Here is an 18,393-nt window from a genome sequence, read left to right on the forward strand (position 1 = left end):
TGTTCCTATATTGCTGCTGCCCAATAGAGGTGTTTCCCATAGTCCATGAAACATACCAGCGAGGATTCAAACCGGCAACCTCTGGCTTGGTACACAAGCCATTTCCCCACTGAGACATTAGGTAGTTCTCAAATAACCTGTACCGGATGCAATAGGCAGTTTCAGTCTCAGAAGGTTTTCCAGGCTGACACTAATTGCTCATACCACAGCCAAAGCTGATAACAGGAGCTGGAGGAACTGAAGGCAGCTGGATCAAGTATTTGGAACACCAAAGCATTTAAAAGGAACTTGATTCAAACTTGAAAAGTGATATATTAGTAGCATGTCTGCAAATAGAAAAGATTGCATAGCCATTACCATTTATTTTGCAAACAGATCTGTGAAACTCAGTGACACTTGATATAAAAAAGAAATTTATTTTGATTAAATTCAAGAGCAAAGCAAATTGAGGTGGTATCTTTGAACACAAACTGAAGTATAGGAGCAAACATTGAGCAAGTAGCACAACAATTTGTTCATTCAGAGTTGCACCAAATAAAGGATGGAGCATAAGTCGCAAACTTATTAATTATCACTCCTAAAATAGATTGTTTCGCTGTTTTAGGGGAGGAAGTGTGCCAGCATGTTTCAAGGCAACCAGGCAATGCTCTCCATCTCTTGTTCTGAATTGGCATGTAATAAAGTGTCCTTAAACAAAGTACACAAAGTTAGGAAGAATTCCATCCTAACAATTTTGCCTCCCTCTCTATTCAGATCCCTGCTAACTGAGCAAAGAGGCACCTTTTAAAGTGGTAATTCTCTTATATTTAGCAGGGAGGGAGCAACTGGGTCTGTTGTTAATGACCCTGTTCCAGAGCTGGCTAAACACTCAGAGTGGGTTTTTGGAATAACATGGGGAATCAGCGTGACTATGTGGAATGGTTCATTACAGAATAAATTTGTGCAAAGTTTTGGTCTGGAAAATGAGGAAATATGATACAATCAGATTTATTAGGGATAATCAGGGTATAGGAAAAGATTGATTAGGTAGGATGAGAAGGCAAAAAAAAAAAAAAACTTCACTAGCAGTATTAACTAAAGGCTCATGTAGAGGCATTTTAGCTTAAGGTCTGAATTATCAGTTAAAACAGCTTTAAGGCTTTACTTGAGAAAGGACTAAGATGAAGACTTAGAGAGGAGAGAGAAAGGAGCAAGGAGATTTAAAGGGATGGGAAGTTAGTATTACTGGTCCCAATCCATTGGTGTGTTGGATACACGTGTGGGCAGATAAATTTCCTCACAGGGGCAAGGCAGCAGAAAAGCAGGAAGAAGAAAGGGTGAGTTGCTAAGAGCTACTACTCAAATCCTTGAGAACCAGCATGGCAAGGATCCAGGTAGAGTCTGATTCCAATTCTGATCCCAAAGCTATGTGGCTGGGCCAAGGGTACTTGTACTCAGAAACATATCCTGAGGCAATGCATAAGCCAAGCGACCAAACTTCAGGGGCTGAAACTCATGTGTAACAAAGAAGTTCATGTTTACATGAATCAATCAAGTGAGTGTGATCTTTAGGAAACGAAAGGTGTAATGGCTAGTGGGGTACTGGATGGGTGAACTCAAAATTCTTATCTGAGAACGAGACATCTCTTCTTGAGAGAGAGATAGGTTTCTTTTTGTGTTAATGTTCCTACACCTGGGTCCTCTCCAGCTCATTAATGCTATGATAAGAGGCTGGGGATGTGACATGCTTATCTGAGCAGTTGTGAAAGTGATCAGTGAAACTAATTCAATTGTGAAGAGAGTTAGTTATTTCTCTTGTGAAGGTCTCTTTGACCCGAGTCTGCTCACTTGCGCCCTCCCTTTTTGCAAGAGATTGGCCATGGGGTCTCCCTGTGGCCATTTATTATCCTGACCATGGACAGTGCAGCCACATGTTTGTTTGTGCCAAGTGACCAAACTGCAGAGTTTACCAAATATGGGCATGTGCAGAGTTCACAATCCCATGAGCTCAGGTAGGCAAGATGGAGGTTGCAAGCCTGCAACTCCCAAAATACATAGAAGAGTGTTGTTTGCAGCCCCGAGATAAGCTATTTCAGTTAGGGGTGTGCACGGAACTGGCTGACTTGGTTCTGTTCGAGTCCAGATTGGACTCGAACCAGACTGGCCAAGTTTGGTTTGGCCCCATCGAACACCACCTCCCCAGTCTGGTCTGGTCTGGGGGCGCGTTCATGAAATTTAATTTTTTAAATAAAATAAAATAAAAATACATGTATTCCCTTCAGGGGGCTTCCTGTAGGCCACGGGGTGGGAGTGTCTGCGAAGGTTCCCCTCCCCCCCGCCGGCCTCTGAAATCACCACCGCAGCTGGGTAAAGCAACTCTTTTCGACCTGTCCGGGCTCCTGTAACTGCGTGCAGCAGCCATTTTGGCCACTGCCATGCATGCGTAAAATGGCCTCTGTGAGGCCTGGCATGGCCCACGGCCTCGCAGAGGTCATTTGCACATGCGCAGTGGCCATTTTGGAAAAAACAAAATGGCCACCGTGCATGCCCAAATGACCTCTGCAAGGCCATGGGATATGCCAGGCCTCACAGTGGCCATTTACGCATGCGTGGTGGTGGCCAAAATGGCTGCCACGTGCATTTACAGAGGCCTGGACGGGCCAAAAAGAGTTGCTTTACCCAGCCGAGGCAGAGATTTCCGAGGATGGTGGGAGGAGGGAGAACCTTTGCAGGACCCCCCCCCACACACACACACAGTCTACAGGAAACCCCCCAACCCCCCCCACCCACCCTGAAGGGGCTATAGGTATTTTTCTCTTATTTAAATTTTTTTTTTTTAAATGATCGTTCCACGGCCTTGTCCAGAGGTTTGTGTCCGGACAGAACCGGGGTGGGGTTTGGTTCGATCCCGAACCCCCGAACCTCTGGACTGACCACCCAAACACCCAAATCTCCGGACCAGTCCATACACCCCTAGTTTCAGTAGCATTGACCAACCCCAGCACAGCATCCCTCCAAGAGTGCAGTAGATCATGCCCTTAGATTTATAGTCTTCTCTGGTGTGTATCAATAATATAAAAGATGTGTTCATAAACAGCTAGTCCAAAATGATCAATAGATTAAGTCTCACCAACTGCCCATTGCAAAGTAAGTTTAAGAATTTATTAAAAAGTCAGTCAGTAAGTAGTAACCTAGTAACAATAAAGATAGATGTTCTCATTTCTTATCAGAACTATACACATTTCAGTACACTAGGTAGGACTAAGAATTTATTCTGGCTGCTAATTATCCCTGTCTACATAAATACAAGTGATGCATTTTCTGTTCCCCCTCCCCACCTTACATTTGCATACACAAAAAACATGTGGACATTTGCATCAATTTGTTACTTTTCCAGATTAATTATATTCAGGGATGGAATGTCTCCAGTTAGAAAATATGAAATGATTAAGCTAAGTCTTCTGATACCTTCATTTCTTTTGCAGGTTACTGGGTAATGATATTATTTATGTATTATTAATTATTAGTATTAGTATTATATAATGAGATAAGATCCAAAGTAAGATTTAATAAGAGGGAATATTATCCATTACAATATCATCAGTGGGGTCTAGCTGACATTATGCTTCTTCAGTAAAAATGACAAGGAAATGTTCATATTTAAAGCCACAAGAATACATCTTTTATAATTATGCACTGTCCTTTCAAGTTGTAATACCTGAATGGAAGTCCAGGACACACTTGACTCTTGTGGCTTTGAGTATGAAACATACATAGGACTTCTTTGAAAGAGTGAAATTATGCATGTCTTCTTACACACTCAAGTAACTAAGAGCTGTCTCATAACAAGAGAGTGGAGTTGCTATATGTGATCTAGATGTCTTTCTCCCTGAAAATCAGTTGCAGTGGAACAATGGCAGGAGGAAGGTGTTGACTTCATTTCCTGCTTCTGGTCTTCCCAAGGGCATCTGGTTAGCCACTTTGGAAAACAGGATGATGGACCACATAGGCCTGTAGTCTGATCCAGCAGCAGATATTCTTATTTAGGAGATTCCGACTGTAGTTTTGTAGCAATAGGATACAACTGAATAATTGAGATTCAATTATTTTTTAATATACGCCTCCCTTTTAATCATACAGGGCCAGACCCATTCCATAATTTTGTTATGACTTTTACTTTGTCTAGATAGTCAAGTTCAAGCAGCTTCTCAGCGCTTCTCCAGGGCCGTGTCCGACCCCGGCAGGGCCAATCCAAGGACCTCACTTAACCATCCAATCGGTAGTAGATTTCTTTGCCTTAAGTAAAATATTTAAAAGTATAGAATGTCCAGTTAAAACAAATACAATGTTCTGATAATAACTGCATACAGGCACAGCTCGTGAACTCTCCTGCGGGCGGGGCGGGGGGCGGCTTCTTTAAGGTAAACTGAGCCGGTGCTCCATGCAGCCCAGCAGCCCCTGGGGTGGGGAATCGCCTCCGCCACTCACCTGGCTGCTGGTAGGGGCTCGCCTCTGCGGGAGCCAGGTGAGTGGCGGAGGCGATTCCCCGCCGCGGGGGCTGCTGCGCGGCATGGAGCACTGGCTCCATTTACCTTAAAGAAGCCGCCCCCCGCCCCCCACCGGAGGAGCGTTCACAAGCCGCGCCTGCCTGCATAGTAAATCTGGTTGTCATCATGCTTTTTTCCATTCCTACACAGGATTGGGAAGAGTCAGGTTCAAATCCCTACCCTTCGACGAAGCTCATCGTTGAAATCCCCACAGAACCTGAGCCAATCACTATCTCTCAGCCTAACCTAGCTCACAGAGATGTTTTGAGGATAAACTATGAGGGAATAGAACCCTGTATACTCTTCTGATCTCCTTGAAGGAAGGGTGTAATAGATGAGTAAATAAAATGGGAGTGCAGCTGTGGGAATCTCTGCAGCTGTGAGAATACACTTTCCCCATGATGAGACAGGTTCAGGAATGATGCCCATGGGAATTTCTGGATTATGTGTTGCAATTATTTATCTAATCTGGACTGTGTGTGGAATGGCAGACCACCATCTTGTCCTTCATTTTGGACAGCAAAATGTCTTAGGCAGGCCCTGGATGAGGAAAAACGGGCTGGCCCATCCTCTAGGTGAATCAGAGGTTGTCTCCTAGGGCAAGTGGGTCAGGGTGCCAACAGCCTGGGTCATGTGCCACCCATGTGGGCACCTTCCTCCCCATGGGTACATCTCTCATCATTAAAATGAGCAAGCAGGTGACCACTTGGGCATTCCCCATCCCGGTTGCTTGTCTGGCCTCCACCTGCCACTCTCCTCACTGCCTCCACCTGCAGCTCCTCCAAAATGGCCACCGAGTCGGGGCAAAGGCCCAAACAGGTTGAAGAATCGGCAAATGGGTTGGTTTTGGAAAGCAGGGTGGCCAGCAGAGCAGGGGGAACCTCCATGGGACACCCCCCCACACACACTGCCTCCAAGAACTCCCCCAGAGGGGGTAAGTTTTTAAATATATATATTTTTCACATAAAAATGTCCATGGACCACTCGAACGGGTTCAGGCTGGGGTTGAAGTGAGCCAGGGGTGTTTTGGCTCGACCCCGAGCCTTCAGACTGAACCAGTTTGAATTTGAACAGGTTTGGTTCCGAACCTGTCTGCACGTCCCTAGCTTCTGGGCAGCTGGTCTGCTGCAGCGTGTTATAATCATGTTCCCACAGTGGGAGGAAGTGGAGATGAGAGCAAGTGGTTGGGTGGGCCTGCCCACCAATGGGGAGGGGCCTGCCTGCTCAGGTGAAGGGTGCGTGTGTGTGTGCGTGTGCCAAAGCCCAGCTTCATCTGGGGGACCAACTATCCTTGGGTAGCACGAAAGTGAAATGTTATACTACCCTCTTTTTTCTCTCTCTTTTTCTTTCTGTTGTTGTTGCAGTTTACTTTCTGGAAGAAAGAAGCACAAAGGTGATCAGAAAAATACAGAAGCCAGAAACTGTACCTAACAAAATGTTCACTTCTATACCTGTCCTCCTTTCATCTGGTCAACCTAGAAAGAGAAGAAATATAGATATCAAAAATAATGGAATTCAATTATTTTCATGTACCCTACTGATATAAAACTACAGCCCAAATCTCCTAAACATAAGAATATCCCTGCTAGATCAGATTAAAATCCCCACCTGAAAAATGGATTTTTGCTGTTTGTGTGCTGTTAATCCACAATTGGTCTTGAAATAGAGACTTTGTGAGAACCATTTGCTTGTAGTTGTGGCTAATGTGTGATTGTCATAATGATCCTCATCATCCTTATTATTAAAAATAATCAGGACTGCATACTGATATTTCCAAATGTTTGGCAGAGTCAAAGCTGATTATAGTGACAATATTTCCCACTGAATCACATGAGGAGATGTCTGTCTCAGCTTAACCTATCTCACAGGGCTGTTGTGAGGATAAAAAATGAGATATTATTTATAACATCCTAAGCTCCTTAGAAAGAGTGGTACACAAATAAATAAATCCAAGCAATATTTGAGAGAACTGATAGTATCTACAACGCTGTTCTGATATTAGTATAATTTTGAAGCTATACTGATTATTTCAAAATTCTTGTCTTTACTTATAAGCATAAAAACAACACTTTAGATCTGCTGACCTGTGTCTTTCAGAAGCACTCTGTAAGAAATTGATTTATAACGAGATCTTCTATGGTAATTGGAGAGCTAATGGAGAACAACAAAGACAGGGTGGAAATGCTAAGGGTTTTTTCTTTTGGTTTTGCTTTGCTTTTATATACAGGTCTTAGGAAGGGCCACCCAGATAGTGACTTAGTATTTAAGATCCAAAATCCTACATTAACTCTCTGGCTGTTTGAAAGTGCTTAGAAATGGTTTCCTTTCTGGTTCTTTAAGTGGGGCAAAAAAATTGTATCCTCTGTGCCTTAACTGGGGACATTTTGGATTTTCTAGTGGAACCCCCCCCCCACGCCCTTTAAAAGCCACCTTTCTTCCCTGCCCTTGAACTGCTTCTTATCTCTATCTTCTGAAATACTAAAAAAAAATCACAACTGGCCATCCTGGTCCATTAGAGAGAGAAAATCAAAAAGCCACAATCTAGTAATACCTTTCTTAGAACCATCCAAAATGATGCAATGTCATGAGTTGAAAGCTTCCGAGTTCTTCAGATCCCTTTATCAGCCTGAATATATTGCAAAAGAAAAGCTAGGAGGATCTGAGCATGGTGTTAGCCTCAACATCTTCAGACTATTACAGTTATAAGCTCCTCATGCATTTTATTTCCTACTTGCACTCCTACTTGGTCCTGGCCAGGTAGGAAGCTAAGCTGGCAGCCAGGTGGGGTGGTACAGTGTAGCTGTTTCTGCAGCTCCGATAGCACTTGTGGCAGCTACCCTCCCAAACTTTGCCACCTGAGCTGACCACATCACTGGCCATCATTAGAGAGCTAACCTGCAATGACATAGCATTAGGCTGTGAGTCCCAATGTACTGCCTGTAGGCCAGTGTTTTGTATGTATGAAGTAACTGCTTCGGGCGTCATTGCTTTAGGTTGTGCCAGATGTCTGGCTGGGACAGAGGCACAATAATAGCACTGAGAGTGAAATGGTAGCGATGCGGAAGGGATCCAGTTCTGGCTGTGTAGAGGATCCAGTAGATGTGTAGAGCATCTGTGTAGAGGATCCAGTAAAGATAGCACCAGTGCCTTTGTCTAAATCTCTTTACTGGATAAGCTGGCCATAAAGGAAAAAAAATTGTGCTGCTGAGTTATTTCTCTCTTCTTTTGTTTTGTTCTTGTTTACAATGTACAGGTACAGTTTCAGGAACAAAACAGTGACCAGAAATATATATTTCTTGATTGAAAACAGGCATTTATGATTAAAACTGTAGAGGACTTTTTAAATTGATTGATTATGTTCTTATTTCAAGTTTCACCAGTTTTAACAAATGACAGGAATGACCTTAAAATATTAAGAAGACGGGAACAGAGTCCAGGTAAAACTAAAATTAATCTTTATTGAGCGTTGACACTCCAAATTAAGGCTTCTACCCTCTAACCAGTTATGAGTATGCAAGTGTCATTGAAATCAATTGAAGTTATATGCATGTAAGACTGTACAAGATTACAGCCAACTTCACCTGCTGTTCCTTTGCAGACATTCACACTGAATTTGTGGTGGGCTTTTTATATTGGGTGTTGCCAGCTTTCTCCCTGAGCTGCCTTGCCATGGCTTTATCTTAATAACTGCTTTTCCACAGCTTTCTTTTTGAGAGAGTAAATCTAAATCAGGAGGTATTTGAACTCTTGATTTAGATATTTTCAAATAAAAAGGATTTACTCCAAACTGCTGAGGTGGTTAATCCACTTATATTGGGTTTTATAGCTAAGCCTTTGCATTCTGATCTGCCTTTTCTCCTAGGGTGTACTCTTAATAAATAGCTGCATGTGCTTTTTAAGTATTCAAATACAGATTTTGGGATTTTGACCGAAAATATGTAAAATTGTTCTATCCTACTCACTACCAAGTTAACCTTGTTTCTGGAATGTAGGACAGAAGAATGTTGGCACTTTCTACTCTGGGTTTTCCTTTTCTCCTGACCATTGCAATACCAGTAGATTGGGGAAGCTGTAATACAATTGACTGCAATGGTCACATGAATGAACCACCGTTTCCATACCCAGGGGTAATCTGCAATAACTCGCACTAAATACAGGTCTTGCATTATTTATAGCACTTACACTTACATTTATATACCGCTCTATAGCTGGAAGCTCTCTAAGCAGTTTACAATGATTTAGCATATTGCTCCCCAACATTCTGGGTACTCATTTTACCGACCTCGGAAGGATGGAAGGCTGAGTCAACCTTGAGCCCCTGGTCAGGATCGAACTTGTAACCTTCTGGTTACAGGGCGGCAGTTTTACCACTGCGCCACCAGGGGCTCTCCATTTGTTTTATTTGTTTTATTTATTTGTTTTAAAACATTGGTGGTACAATTGATGGAAAAGAGCTATATCCCCCAAGATGTAAAGGAGGAAACACAACAAAATATCATGTGTTGGGATCCCTCTTTTGGTGCCACAGTCTTTCATGAAGTTTTTTCCCCCCTTCACTGCTATGTTCTATTGGCAGTGATGTGCTTTTCTCTAACTTACTTTTGTAGTTGTAACCCTGAATTCTTAACTACCAAAATGGGAAGCTGTGCTCCAATAATACATATGCATAATTTAATTTATTTATGTAGCTTAAATATTTCTATCCCACTCCTCCTCGTGCTCAGGGTGGCTTATGATAAAACACAATAACTATAAAACAATACAGACAACAAACATTAAAAACAAGGAGGTTGTAAGATTAAATGTTGGGCAATATCAGGCAGAACAAACCCGGATTAGAACTGGAAACGTTGTTCAAAATAGTTCTTAAAAGCTTCTCAAAAAAGGAGAGTTCTCAAGTTGTTTTAGAAACTCATAAATGGGGAGGCCAGGAAGGAATTATGAGAGTGTAATAAACTGCTTGCACTCCAATTCCTATGTATATTTTGTAGCTCCCTTCAATTTATGTTCAGTAAGAAAGTTGCAAACAAAGAGGCAAGTCTCACGATCAGTGAGACTCACTGGAAAAGGGTTTGTGGGGAGAGAGGGCTTAGCCCACTCTCCCTGCAGACGATCAAGGCGGCAGCCCTGGGAAGCCAGATCAGCCACCCGCACAACTTCTGGCTCCATCATGGATCCAGAAGGGCTGCGGAGATCAGGGGCCATGCGGGCCCGGAGGTTCCAGGATGCCCTGTGCGAGCACACAGGGCATCCTCGAGAGACCCCCCCAGGGCTGGGAGGATTGTTTCAGCCTCCCGGCAGGGGTTTCTTCAAGTGTTGCCACGCCATGGAGCTGCACCGCAGCAATACATGATCGAATAGACAGGGTTAGTGGAGCGCTCACTCCACTGCCCTCATCTAAGGGGAGGGCTACCTAAGCGGGTTACCTGCTTTGAGGATACCAGGCTTGCCTGCGAACATGGTGGTTCTCACGCTTGCCCAATAGTGGGCTAGGTTCCTTTACCCCACTTTTGGCCGATCGTGTGAATCTCCTCTATGTCTTGGCTGCCTTGCATAGTGTTGCATTGATTGGTGGAGACCTGCCCAGTGCCTGCTGTGTCCCAGGGAAACCTAACTGAAAAAAGGAGGAGGAGTCAGTCTGCCTGGAGGAACTTGAAGTCTCAACAAACAGTAAGGCTCTACACATGATCAATGTGAAGAGCCGAAAGAGGGTCAGCGGGAAAAGTGGGTTTCACCTACCCTCCCCACAGATGATCACTTATCCCTCCTCAGGTGGATGGGTTGCCTGCCCAGATGAGCGGCGACTTGGTTCCAGCACTCCCGCACCTGGCCGCAGCTTGCCCTGCAACTCCAGGGGTTGGGCGAAGGGAAGCACCACTGTACAGTGTCAGCCCCCCAGAGCCCCAGTAATGCACCACATGAGTGTAAGGTGCATTCCTGGGATCCACCTCCCTTCTCCCCCCCACTCTGAGTGTGCCTGCTACAGCTGTGAGCAGCCGCACATGACACATGACTGCATAAATGACACTCCCCTCATTTAAGGGGGAGGGTATATAGGCAGGCTTGCAGCCATGGAACCACTGGGCTCACCTGCGAGCCCAGTGGTTCGCACGAGCGAGCAAAACCAGGCAGGGCTCTCTTAGCCTGGTTTTGCTAACTCTTGAGAATAGCCTCAGTGAATGATCTGGTACTCCTGGAGTAGGCTACAAAGCACTGTAAGTTAGGGAGTTGCACGAACTGAGATTTGTGCACAAGTTCACCACCACCGGGGGGTGGGGTGGTAGCGGTGAGTGGGATCTTTAAAAAGGAGGAGAGCAGGTGCTTGCCTGCTCTCTGCCACCACAAGTAGCTTCCTGCTATGTCTGCGCTTGTCCAAAGAACCAACACACGGTGCCAGCATGCACAAGGCATCTCTGCACATGCATGAATGCTCTGTCCTCCTCTCTCCTCCTAAACTCAGACCCTTATCCCTTTGTTCAAATAAACCACTCTTTTGTTTGGTTTCCTTAATTATAAAACTCCGGTTTAATTAACTCAGATCACCTTCATCTTATCTGAATTAAGTTTCAGTTGTGCCCATCCAACACAGAATAGTCTCCATAAACCAGTTTATGACACCAGCTGTCTCCCTGGTGTTTATTTCCCTTAAAGCATTTAACTGATTTAAATGATAGGTAGACCTAGATGCCATCAACACATTGATGACACTGCAGCCCATACCTACAGAACACCTCTCCCAGTGGTTTCATGTATATATTAAACAGCATAGGCAACAGGATAGGACCCTCCAGTACTCCATAGGCCAATGGCAAACAGGTAGGGCAGACATCCCTCAGCACTACTTTCTGGGTAGGACTAGAGCCACAATAAAATGGCAATATCAGACAATGAGGCAGTTCCCACGATCAGTGGGAGCTGCCTGGAGACGGTTAGCGGGGAGAGCGGGCTTAGTCCGCTGTCCCTGCAGACGACCCAACAGTCTGCTCCGGGTGGCCAAACTGGCCACCCACACAACTGCCAACTCTGTTACAGAGCCAGAAGAGGGGGGATCGGGCACCGTGCGGCATGCTGGATAGACCCCCAAACTGGGAGGCTGCTTTTAAGCTTCCCAGTCCGGATCTACTCGTGAGGTGCTGCGGCGCAGAGCCGTGCCGTGGCAACTCACGATCGTAGAGCTCGGGTTAGGGGAGGGTTATTTAAGTGGGTGACCTGCTTAAGAACCACCAGGCTTGCAGCCTCCTCTAGCCCAATTATCTCCCATTGTGTGAATAGCCTCAGTGTAGAAGAATATCACAGTCAATGGTATCAAAGGCTGCTAAGTGGTTCAGGAGGATGACCAAAGAACATAATTCTAACACAGGGAACATAATTCTCTGTGTTATGCTTGCATGATTAATGTAAGCTATAATACTCTTAAGCAAGAAATACATAGCATTGTAGAAGAGGGATCTGTATGAAGGATCGATCTGTATGACTAACTATCCTGGGGTCTTTTAGTATCCTTGGTGAAACTTTTAAGGATCACTTTAGAGAATAAAGTCAAGGATGAGGCACTATACCCATGGAGAGAGTCTAGAGGTCAAAAGCAGATGGGAATAAGGCTAAAGGCCACAGTCTTCCAACAATTATATCTAAATTTGGAAATTCATTCAATTTCCAGTGTGATTCAAGCTTCATATTATACCCCAGCCTCCTTGTGACTCAGATGACAATCTGAGATTATTGTATTTCACTATCACAGCATCACTGCTATGGTGAATTACTATAAACTCAAGTTATGGGGGAAGGTCAACAGGGGATTTGGTGCTGGGTGTTATCAATATGCTGATGACACTCAATTGTCATCGATATAAGGAAATCACATTAGCCTATCCAAACAAGACAGGGGTGCTCATCGTTGGGGGTCATATTCTGCAATATGGCATAATAAAATTTCCTCTTCTGGATGGGGTTACACTCCCCCCAAAAGAACAATTTAGTATCTTGGGAGTGCTCTTGGACCCAGTTCTCACCCTGGTGGCTCAAGGTGCAGCCAGGAGCACTTTTTGCCAGCTGCAGTTGATTTGACAACATTGCCTGCTCCTTGAGGAGAATGACCTGAAAACACCTGGTAACTTCCAGGTTGGACTACTGCAATGCACTCTATGTAGGGCTGCCTTGTGCGAGGTGGCCAAATTTGCAGATGACACCAAACTCTTCCAGGTAGTGAAATCCAAAACGGATTGTGAGAAGCTCCAAAATGATCTCTCCAGACTGGGGGAGTGGACGACAAAATGGCAAATGTGGTTCAATGTTAGCAAGTGTAAGCTGATGGACATTGGGACAAAAACCCCAACTTCAAGTATATGCTGATGGGATCTGAGCTGTCGGTGACTGACTAGGAGAGGGATCTCGGGGTCATGGTGGACAGCTTGTTGAAAGTGTCGACTCAATGTGCGGCAGCTGTGAAAAAGGCCAATTCCATGCTAGGGATCATTAGGAAGGGGATTGAAAATAAAACGGCTAATATTATAATGCCCTTATACAAAACTACGGTGCGATCACATTGGAGTACTGTGTACAATTCTGGTCACCACATCTCAAAAAGGACATTGTAGAACTGGAAAGGGTGCAGAAGAGGGCAACCAAGATGATCAGGGGCCTAGAGCACCTTCTTATGAGCAAAACAGGATGCGAAACAGGATGCTGGACTAGATGGGCCTTGGGCCTGATCTAGCAGGGCTCTTCTTAGTTTTCCCACAGAACACATCATTAATCTATATAGAATTCTCTGCCACGGGATATGGTGATAGCCACTAGCTTGGGTGGCTTTGAAAAGGGCTTGGACAAATTCATGGAAGATAGGTTTGTTGATGGTGGTATGGTGTGTACATACATTTTATAACCGGCCTCCCATTACTTCTGAAATACCCACCTCCCGCCGCCAATTTTGAGGCTGGTTACTGGCTTCCAAAGTGCTAAAGGTAAGATAAGCTTCTAGAATACCTTTGTTTAAAGGTTCGTTGAGAAGATCTTGCAAGAAACCTTAAAGCAGGAATGGCTTTTGTTGCTGACTGACACTAAAAGCTATATGCTGCTTATTTGTTTGGGTGTGTGTGTATGTGTGCTAGCGTGAGCTTGCTTTTAGTGGTTAGAGTGCTGGACTAGGACCGGGGAGTCCCAAGTTCAAATCCCCATTTAGCCATGATACTAGCTGGGTGACTCTGGGCCAGTCACTTCTCTCTCAGCCTAGCCTACTTCACAGGGTTGTTGTGAGGAGAAACCTAAGTATGTAGTGTACTGCTCTGGGCTCCTTGGAGGAAGAGTGGAATATAAAATGGAAATAATAATAATAATAATAATAATAATAATAATACCAGCCATAAACACCTGGGCTATACCTGTTATCAGATACACTGCAGGAATAATAGACTGGATCCGGGCAGAGCTAGAGAAACTAGATTGCAAGACCAGGAAAATCATGACCATCAATCATGCTATGCACCCCCGCAGTGATGTAGATAGGCTATACCTCCCTCGCAGCTCAGGTGGAAGAGGAATGCTGCAAGTCCATCAAACAGTAGAGGAGGAGAAAAGAGGCCTTGAAGAATATATCAAGGACAGTGAAGAAGATGCACTTCAAATGGTCAAGAACGAGAAACTATTCAACACCAATGAAACAAAGCAGGTCTACAAGAAAGAACAAGTCAAGAACCAAGCAGAAAAATGGAAAAATAAGCCACTTCATGTCAATATTTGCAGAATATAAGTGGAAAATCAGACATCACCAAGACCTGGCAATGGCTTAAGAATGGCAACTTGAAGAAAGAAACAGAGGGTTTAATACTGGCTGCACAAGAACAGGCACTAAGAACAAATGCAAAAAGAGCAAAAGTGGAAAAGTCAACAAGAAACAGCAAGTGCTGCCTTGTAAAGAAGCAGATGAAACCATGGACCACCTAATCAGCTGTTGTAAAAATTTCACACAGACTGACTAAAACAAAGGCATGACAAGGTAGCTGGGATGATACACTGGAACATCTGCAAAAAACAACAACAATCTACCTGTAGCCAAAAACTGGTGGGACCATATTATTGAAAAAGTTGAAGAAAATGAAGATGTAAAAATATTATGGCACTTCCGACTACAAACAGACAAACATCTGTCATACAATACACCAGATATAACTGTAGTTGAGAAGAAAGAAAAACAAGTTAAAATAATCGACATAGCAATACCAGGGGATAGCAGAATAGAAGAAAACGAAAAAGAAAAAATCACCAAATGCAAAGATCTACAAATTGAAATTGAAAGGCTGTGGCAGAAAAAGACCAAAATAATCCCAGTGGTAATTGGCGCCCTGGGTGCAGTTCCAAAAGACCTTGAAGAGCACCTCAACACCATAGGAGCCACAGAAATCACCATCAGCCAATTACAAAAAGCAACTTTACTGGGAACAGCCTCTATTCTGAGACGATATCCATAATAACAGCAACAACATTGATAATAAAATTCAGCCATCCCAGGTCCTTGGGAAGGACTCGATGTCTGGATAAAACAAACCAGTCAATAACACCTGTCTGATTGTGTAAATAAATAATAATAATAATCTCCTGATTAAATTGTTACAGCTGTACCTGGAAAGTGTTCAGTTGATTCCCCCTCGCCTCTACCCCAGTAGGGCTTTTTTAATATCTCTGAATTTTTAAGCTGACTTGATTGCCCCTTCCTCAAAGAAAGGAGGGGTGTACACTGTGAAACCAACCATTCAAAAATAAAAGCAGCTCAAAAATGCAAACCAAGCAGTTTGTAGGATTGTCTCATTGATGCTAGATGTGAAATGTTTTGTTACCTCTTTGATACAATATCAAGCAACAAACCAACATAGCATGCCCTGGCAAGTCCAGGGATGGCCCCCCTCCCCATTGCAGCAGTTATGTCTCCTGTTCTTAAACAGTTGAACTGGCTGCAGATATGTTCCTGGGCAAAGTTAAAAGTGCTGGTGATTATCTTTAAAGCCCTGAATGGCTTAGGCCCAGACCTGGCTTAGGCCCAGGTTACCTGAGAGAGCCACTTGCTCTACAAGATCCCCACTGCTCATTAAGATCAAAAGGAGGGATTCATCTTTGCCAACAGTTCATCTGGGATTGGGCATTCTCAGTTGCCACTCCTAGGTTGCGGAATGTGCTCCCCAAGGATATAGGAGAACTAGGGTTGTGCAAGATGGCTCAGGTTGAAGGCTTGAGCTCGAACCAAATGGTTCCCATAAGATCATCTGAAGAGGTCCGGTTACGGTTGCTGCCAACTTGTTTGGTGGAAACTCGGGACTGGACCTTCACTGGACCTTCACTGGACCTTCGCTACCCCAGGGCTTTGGAACACACTCCCTGCTGAAATAAGAGCATCTCTGTTTGTTTTTAGGATGACTCTGAAGATGTACCTATTTTGCCAGGCTTTTGACTGAAACCAAATTTTTAAATTTTAATGTGTTTTTATCTATTATTTTTATCTGATTATGGATTTTAAATGTTTTATATTTTATATTGTGTTTTAATTACATACACCGCCTAGAGATTTCTATGTTAGGTGGAATATAAATTCAAGAAAGAAAGAAAGAAAGAAAGAAAGAAAGAAAGAAAGAAAGAAAGAAAGAAAGAAAGAAAGAAAAGCCGGTCCAAGATCAATCTGAGCCCAGTTTGATTGAGTTGGCTCGTATCATGAGAAACTAGTGGCAGTGGACATTTTATGACATAATGACACAATGTGTCACTTTTCCTGATTGGCTGTCCTGCCACTGCCCTGCTGTTTTCGATTTTTAAACCAGCCAGCCAGGCTCTGCCCTGCTGGGCCTAGGCCTTTGGCCTATTTTTGTTTTCTTTTTGAAGGATTTATTTTATTTTCCCCAAGCACAGCTGGGCCTGGCTCCTGCTGCCTGCTGCCTGCTGCCCAGCCAGCCAGCCAGCCAGCCAGCCAGACTCGGGGCCCTACTGCTACTGTAGTGTTTATCTATATGCTTAAATCTCCTAAAAGTACCCGTCGCTAATCACATGCATGGCAGCTCTTGCGAGAGCAGCTTCCTGGGGATAGCGACAAGGATAGGAGACCATAGGAGCGGTGGTGGGTTAGCCTGGGCTGGCCGCCAGTCAGCTGGAAGAGGCTATGGCCGGCCGGGCTGGGCTGGCCACCTACTGGGAGGAGGAGGTGGGAGGAGGTGGCCTGCTGGCCTCCCTACGAGTCTCCCTGTTTCTGGCCCATTTTGGTCCTCTACATATGCATTTTTTTGGTCCATTTGCATGACTATGCAATTGTGTGGTGACTTAAATGGCCTGTGTGCATGCACAGAGGCCAAAAACAAGGCTACCACATGCACACAGTGGGCCAAAACTGGCCAAACCAGGCCTGGGAGACTTGGGGAACGGTGACGGGGGTAGGGGGAGCCATTGCACACACCCCCACCACCACAGCCACCACCAGGATTAAATACTTCAATTTTTCTAATATATCACTTTGGGAATCCCCCCGCTGCCCTCAAACTGGGCTCAAACTGGCCTGAGCAATTTGGCTCAACCTTGGACAGAACCAAACCTGGTTCAAGTGCAAGCTGATGGGATTTCAATCCAGTTCACACATCCCTACAGTCTAATGCACTGGAGAGATTAGAAGCACACTCTTACTTGTGCGTGTGGATTGACTTTGTCTATTGAAATGATCAGGGAGATCTTATGGATGCAACTCAGCATGTAGAAATATAGGAAGCTGCCTTATACAGAGGCAGACCATAGGTCCATCTAGCTCAGTATTGTCTACACAGACTGGCAGTGACTTCTCCAAGGCTGCTGGCAGGAATCTCCCTCAGCTCTATCTGGGTGATGTTGCCAGGGAGAGAATTTGGAACCTTCTGCATGCAGATGGTTGTGTGTGTGTGTGTGTATTATTTGCATTGGCCCATAGTACAACCATGAGCCAGAGATCTCATATCATTCCACTTCTAAATACATCTCATTTTGAAGTGACCAAAATAAAGAAACAAAGAAAACTTTCAGTGAGAGTAAATTAGTCATGTGACTATATTTCTCTTTGATAATGGTACTTGAATGTTTTAGGATTTCTTTTAAAAGACTTATATTGAGCAGACAAAGTTCATGTTGCTACCGTGTAGTTAGTGGTATGAACAGAAAATAATCCATTCTGTCCAGCTCATTTATTCTGAAATGCTATCTATTTCCCAAACTATCAGTTTGTGTCTTACTTGTTACTATCTATGTGCTTCAACAAATGCCTCAAGGCATTCAGTTTTGCTTCTCTGATACTTACCAGATGGCTTTCTCAAAGAAGCAGCTATCAGCCTAGACACATTAATGGCTATCAGGCAATATGCACGTTCAGCTATCAGAAGTTGAGACCCATTAGTTCTACCATATTACAATGCCTTGAATCTTTCTCCCAAAGCTTAACAATATCAGGAATATCATGTTCTTAACCAGTTTCTTCTGCCCCTCCCTAACTCTTAATGCTACTTATTATAAGGCTGCAGCTCAGCTTCTACCCATAAAACAGACAAATGCTTCCCTAGTGCCTTGTTTTGACATAGGTAAAACCAGCGTGTTGTTGAGAAGCATTCAAAAAGACAATGAATAGGTAAGTTTGTACCCTATAAAATATGTAGATCTCTATAAATTAGACACTTTGGCCAAAAATGTGCAGCCTTGAGGAAGATTGTGCCTTTTTTTAATGCCTTGGAATAAATTCAGATCTTCCAAGAACGAAGTGTAATCATGTACCATGATGCTCACTGAAGATGCTTTTAAAGAGACCTAGCACTGTTCCTTTGTGCTTGGAGTTGTCTGGACTACATCTCTTGTTAAGGAAATGGGACATTATTTTCAA

At 44.0% G+C, this 18,393-nt stretch overlaps 1 long non-coding RNA gene across 1 annotated transcript in view; it reads right to left on the bottom strand.

The window, feature by feature from the left end:
- Positions 1 to 5,970: 5,970 nt before the first annotated feature.
- Positions 5,971 to 18,393, bottom strand: part of LOC128351732 (uncharacterized) — a 70,672-nt gene continuing 58,249 nt past the window's right edge. The window contains exon 3 of the long non-coding RNA XR_008320010.1: positions 5,971 to 6,001. This is a non-coding gene — a long non-coding RNA (uncharacterized LOC128351732). The remainder of the gene's footprint in view (positions 6,002 to 18,393) is intronic.

The sequence above is a fragment of the Hemicordylus capensis genome, chromosome 3 (assembly GCF_027244095.1).
Source record: "Hemicordylus capensis ecotype Gifberg chromosome 3, rHemCap1.1.pri, whole genome shotgun sequence".
In the NCBI taxonomy this organism is placed as follows: Eukaryota; Metazoa; Chordata; class Lepidosauria; order Squamata; family Cordylidae; genus Hemicordylus; species Hemicordylus capensis.